Source organism: Trachymyrmex septentrionalis, unplaced genomic scaffold, assembly GCF_001594115.1.
Source record: "Trachymyrmex septentrionalis isolate Tsep2-gDNA-1 unplaced genomic scaffold, Tsep1.0 scaffold6, whole genome shotgun sequence".
Taxonomy (NCBI): domain Eukaryota; kingdom Metazoa; phylum Arthropoda; class Insecta; order Hymenoptera; family Formicidae; genus Trachymyrmex; species Trachymyrmex septentrionalis.
Genome location: NW_017305778.1, coordinates 3,779,363 through 3,786,171, shown reverse-complemented (window position 1 = coordinate 3,786,171; position 6,809 = coordinate 3,779,363).

The following is a 6,809-nucleotide window of genomic DNA, read 5'->3' as shown; positions in this document are numbered from 1 at the left end:
TATATATATATATATATATATAAAAAGAAAACCGCCCACGTCGTCGCGGGAGTCTCATTTTTTTTTCCTAGTTAATGCAGGTACAGGATTCGCTAATCGAAGTATCGTAGAAATTCGAGATAGTATTTAAAAAACATGCTACTTTCGCACCTAAGAGAAGGGACTATCTGCATTTTTTTAAACTTTTTCCTCGTGGTAATTCGACTATCCGGGCCTCGCGCGGCCGGATACGGACGCGCCGACAAGCCCGATCAACTCAATTCTCACCCCGTCTGTGTGCGTGTGTGTGTGTGTGTACGTGTATCATGTGTGTATGCTATAGGTAAGAGAGAGGACTATATCATCTAGAAAAGGACAACGAATCGCTAATATAGGGTGCGTGGGGAGATCGTCAGACGGTGTCGTCTTCACTTCCTAATCTCCCCCCCCCCTCCCCTCGAGGAACAATCCCGACCGATCTTCTTCGATTTCTCTCTCTCTCTCTCTCTCGTTGTGCTCAGCGCACGTTCTCTCTTTCTCTCTCGTTTTGCTCGCCTCTGGGAGGGACATTGGACACCTCGTCGATTTCGGTTTCCGCTTCCCTTCTCGCGCCTATGCCTAATGTCGGGTCACATTCCATTTCCGGTGGATTGCCTTCGAGAAAAAGAAAAAAAAAAGGAGAAAAAAATCAGATAGGGAGGGGGGGGGTGGGGGACGTCGTCGTACCCTTCGCCTTCTCGCACACACTTCTCGGTGCACTTCGGCTCTCCCCTCGTCTCGCCTCCGTTTATAACACAATTCATTGCACTGCGCCCAGCTGCTTTCTTACTAGCTCTTATCGCGTGTTATCCTCACGCTCTAAGATTTGCCATTTAATATTTAAGCTTACCGCTCGCTCGCTCACACATACACCACATCCATCCATACGTTACACACACACACACACACACACACACACTTCCTTTCTTTCATATATTATTTACGCACATCTACATAATTTTAATTTGAATTATATTAAGCGCGGGCGCGCGCGGGCGATCGGCTGAGTCGCGAACACAAAGGCGAACCCTCTCGCCTCGCACTACAACGCGTACACTATAATCGACTAATGCGAAAAAAAGAAGAGCAAGAAGAAATTTCATTCGCTATCAAGATGCTGAACAACGCCGGAGTCTTCCAAAAGACGCGTGAAAGGTGTGCGAAAGTCGTGCGGGATGTTTTGTGGCGCGACTATATTAGACTCCGATATCCTTTAGAGAATCTGAAAATAATTCAGATGCAGAGCAAGGGGGTTCATAAATCGAGAAGTCCGGATTCTTCACAGGAATCGTGTCAAAGACGGATCCGTAAACCTACCTAATTTCGGTGTCGGACTCCACGAAGATCGTGTCTCTCGGCGCGATCTTACCGAAATATCATTAAGGATATATATATATATATATATAATTAGGAAAATTTTCCCATCGTTTCAGCTAGATCCGTGTCGACAATCGCACGTTGTTCACCACTTGCCGTGTGAATCGCACGGATGAATTTCACGCTCGGGCACGAAATAAAAATCCGTCGGTCCAATCGTGACCGAATCGAGAGAATTCATTTCAATGAGGTCCCGAGAATGTCAGCGAAGTTCTCTTTGCCGCAATTTTTCGATCAGCCCTCGAATCCGTTGACTTTTCTCCCGTTTGAGTCGCGCGTATATGTATGAGAATGTGTATGTTGTGTGTTGTATGTGTACGTATTCCGACTGTTTCTTTGGTACGTAGAAATATCTAAAATAATGACTCTATCTATAATAATAATAGTAGCGACGATAATAATAGTAGATAGCAATAATAATAATAATAGATACGAATAATCTTAATCGTAGCGATAGATCGCAGTAAATCGCAGCAGTATTGAATACCTCAGACTAACAGTGAGAATCGATCGTCACCGTCGTCGTCGTCGTCGTCGTCGTCGTCGTCATCGTCATCGTCGTCGTCAGTGATGCGCTTTCTCTCGACGACGATTCCGTTTTACGACATAAATTCGTAAAACAGGAAAAAAAAAACGACGGCACCTCTCGATACGTCGGAGGCAGGTAGAAAAAAAGGCACCTACGCTTGAAAATCGAAATCTCGTTGAACCGGTCTTACGCGGTTTTGCGGGCGCTCGCGTGGAAGCGCCGACGGGCGATACGTTTCATTATAAATTTACAAAATTCATTTTACATCGTCGCGACGCGACGGGGCCATGTGAGTCGCCCGTCGCCTTCCACGTTGGCGCCTACCGATTATGTGATGCTTTTGCACGCACGCGTGTGTGTGTGTGTGTGTGTGCCTGTGTGCCGTGTGTTTTACATGTGTGTGAATGTTTCGGTATAACAGCGGTCTCCGATGTCTGTTTCTAATCAATGCAAATTAACCTTAATCTCGGTTGTACTTACTCTTCATCTTTTTCTAATTCTTACAATTAGGAAAAAAAAAAAATGAAGAGTTAATTGAACCAAAATTGAAATTAAACTGCATTGACAGAAATCCATCTTTTCGAAATACCCGGGAAATTAATCTAAATTTTGTACAAAGATAAATCTCTTATCAAATTTTCAAAAGATGAGATAAATGCTTATACATTAAATCACACATGTACGTACGATCGAAGTAATTAAATTTTGCAATAACTTCCCAATGATATAATTGGTGGCTATCTTAATTTAATGATTCTCTCGATATGATTATCAGATTAAAAGGTAAATTTTAGAAAAAGCTATTGATTTCATTTACGCTTATTATTGGAAACAATTTTGTTGTACCATTTTTTGTTTGTTTTGGATTCGTTCGTACATACGTGTGTTGCGTGTGCACGCGTGTGCGTGCATGTGTGTGTATATGTGAATGCGTATGTAAGAAGAAAGAACAAAGAGCAAGATGATCTGTGTGATGATCGCTCTCTTATTTACAAAACACTATGAGATTTATCTATATAGCATCGTAAAATATAAGAATAATAACTTTATTTAAAAAAATAAAAATTAATTAATTAAATCGTACTCGGAAAACGGTACATCAGAGGGTGAGCAGGAGGTGTACGCGGTTCTGCGATTCTCTCTCTCTCTCTCTCTCTCTCTCTCGCATAATTCGCGCGGTATTAGGAATCCTACTTACGTAACGCACATCTCTCGCTTCTTCTCTTTCCGCTCTCCTCCCGCGTGAAGTTTCGATCTCACGATGATTACTCTCTGGCCTCGAGATTCTCGGTCTTTCTCTCGCACAAAGAGAAAATCGTGAGAAGATGCATCTCGAGGGAGGCCCTTCTACGCGAGGAATCGTGCTTTTTTTTTTAATTTTTCCTTTTTCTTTTTTTTATAACAAATCATCAGATCGCTCTTTTTCTTCTCGATTTGTTTCCAAATTAGATGGCACGAGTCCTCGCGTTAGGCAGGTATCGTTTCGACTGGGAAACTCACGCATTTTCCGCTGTTCGTTCTCCCCTTTTCTCCCTTTTGCCGATCTTCCGATTCGCACGATCATCGTATCGACATCAAGAGAAATGAAGTATCTCTTCTCTTCCTCGGCATTTCTCTCGCTAGATTATTATTCCTATCTCTCGCGTTCTACCTCTTTCTCTCTTTCTTTCTTCCTCTCTCACATCCCCTTGCTCACGTACAAACATGCATACAAACACACACTCGCGCATACAGATACGCAGAAATGTCCTACAAACACGCATTCGCGCAACTTCTCTGAACTAAGATATTTAGACAAGAATATAACAGCGGTATAAAAAACTTTTCAACACTGAAAAATACAAATCTATCGTAAATGACTACCATTGTTACTCGTTCTCTTCCACGTTTTTTTTTTAAATCAATGTTTCTCTCTCTCTCTCACTCTCACTCTCCCTCTCTCTTATCTTACGCTTGTCTTTAATTATACGCGCATTACCCGAACGACAGTAAGTCCGCTTGAACACGAGCGAATCGATAATTCGCCTAATCGCCCTTGTTCGTAACCTCACGTGCGCAATCATGTACGTCACGTGTCCGGATAATTAATCGCGTGTATCTTTTTCTTTTGATCCTCTTTAGATCCCCACGCGACTTATCTCCGTCTCTTCTCTCGCTTTTTACTGTCGTGTCGTGCAATATATTACCTAATTCCAATTGCATCCCGTTTCTTTTTCTTTTTTTCCTTCAAAGTCTGTCACAATATATTAGATATTTTAATCGTTATTATCAATTATATATTAGTACTTTATATATATATATATATATAATATATATCTATATAATTGTCATTATATTATTATATATTATGCTTTATCACACATATTACAAAGGAGGTGAAGAATCACACCTAACATATTATTATTATTTTGTTGTTATTTTTTTTTGTTACTGGCGTACCTCAAACGTTAACTCCGTACTGCGGATGTAGTTTTTGCGATTACTTTGTTTCACTAATTCATTACGCGCCACGCTTGCAGAGGCGTTTGAGTGTCTGTGTTGTGTGTAGATGTGTGAACGTGTGCATATGCATTTTTTCGCGGCTTTATATATTATTCTTTCTTTTTTTGTTCTCTCTCTATTCGCCTTTTTCCTCGCCGCGCACGATCGATCCAAAAGGCTCAAATTTGGAAGTTTTTTTTGTTAGAATCTACGGCGATCAGAGTTCTAGTTCTAGTAAGTTCTGGGAAGTTACTTTTTTGCAGCAGAAAGAAAGGCGATGATATAAAGCATGTAAACAAATAATTGTTCAATTCAGAAATAGTAAAATATAAAGCGCGTTAAATTGCCTTTTCGTAAATATATCGTAAAACTTATTAATGCCTCTATAAATAGCGTTTCTTCAATTATCCTACAGTCAATACGGTTATAATAACGCTACAGTGAATCACAATGCTTTTAAGGAAAGGCATGTATTAAAGATCTGAAATTGCTTAATTCTCGAAAATAGTAAAATAGAAAATAGAAAAAATTTTTCAAATACAATTGCAATCAAACACTAGCTAGACTAGTTGACATTATCTATTAACTATTATAAAACGTAACAATTTATTAATTCATTCAAACTCGGGTATCGAATAGGATAGATTCTAAATAGCAAAACATGCGTCTCTAAGAGACAATATCAAGACACATATCATGTATAACTTTTACAAAAAACGTACGTTATTTAACGGCAAGCGAAAGTGATTTTCGAACTGATTCCGCGAAGATACACAATATGCAACAACTTCGCGATAACTAGAAGAGTCAGAGAATGTCCCAGTCTCGCGGCAGCACCTTCATCCAGTTTCGACAATTTATTTTTCGTTGTTATCCGATCATCGGACCGTGAATGATATGTTCGCGTCGTGCGATCGTACAGAACGTACACATTTCGCGATACTCACACAGAGGTATCTCATCGGAATCTCGCGATTATCAAACACCCGCCTGACTGCTCCATTTTCCGACGAGATATCGCATCCATCGCCAAAAATGTAAGTTTCCGCATAGCGATTTTTTTCTTTTTCCTTTCAGTCTAAACGTATAAAAAAAAAACGAGATCGGAGATATCGGGCGAAATTAGACGTGGTGCTCAGCAAAACAGGGATCGTTCCAGCTCAATCTGGCCGCCGTAGAGATACGAATTGAAGGGTTTAGCGCACGAAGTATCTGAGTTTATCGGTCTAAAGTCAAAACGAGTGAAATTGTTTTTGGTAATTTCAAAATGCTTGAAATTGGTTACTCGCTTACGCTATATTCTCATGCAGTTGTTTTCTTTAGACTTTGGATTTATCCTTTTGCCGCGTCAAACCCTTCAACTTCTAAAAAATTTGTTCGATGACGGCTCAGAATAAAAGATTCACGGAAACCGATGTTGTAAAACAAATTGACACGGCCAACGCGAAATCGATCGTCTATGATAATTATAAATATAATGATCGTATCACCTTATAGTCGAAATTTGGGAAGCTGACGATTAGGTCGGATTATTTGTTACGTTATAAAAGTTCGGGGCATATTGTCATCGTAACCGTAATATCGCTCTCGTGTCGGCCATGGTGAGATATCTTGGTCGGTTTTCGAGAATCTAAACGGCGAGGCTGAACGTTTTTACACGAAATATACCTAACACTTTTTTTCCCCTTCATCGCGCTTTATAAACCGCTAGCACAAAAATAAGTGTTTCACACAAAGAGGTACACGACGCCGGGTCGGGGGATAAATAGATGAATATCAATCGGGAAATCGAAACCCGCGAAAACGACCCTAGTACACACAGCGAGATTGAAACATTTAGCTAGACACCCATATCCAACGAGACATGACCGTAGTTTCACGTTACGTGTTTGGTAAGACGTGTTCGTGAAAGTTGAAAAAAAAAAATCGTGTACTTACAACAATTTCCTGACGGTTTTCTTGTGTACTTGTAACGACACGAAAAATGATCGTATATTGGTATTTACGATTTTATGAGGATTTCATGCGTGTGCGCGTGTGTGTGTGTGTGTATGATTGGTGTCACTTAGACAAAAATGTGTATTCGCAGCTAGATTTTTGCTTGTAATTTTTAATTGTACACGCGTGCTCATTGCTTACTGCATGTGTGTGTGTGTGTGTGTGTGTGTGTGTGTTAGCCAGAATTAAGTGTACTTTCGCGTACGCGCTCCCGAAACAGGTTCCGAAGTGACGTTCTCCGCGACGGGGACGACACGTCCTGTCCTCCTCCCTCTCGCTCGCCTATCCTTTTTTTTTTTCGCACGTTTTTATCCGTTTTTTGAACATTATAGAAAAATTTGTCTAGAAAAATCGGTCTCGGTCCTTGTCCAAGTACTCGCTTGCTCAAGTATTGGAACACGACGCT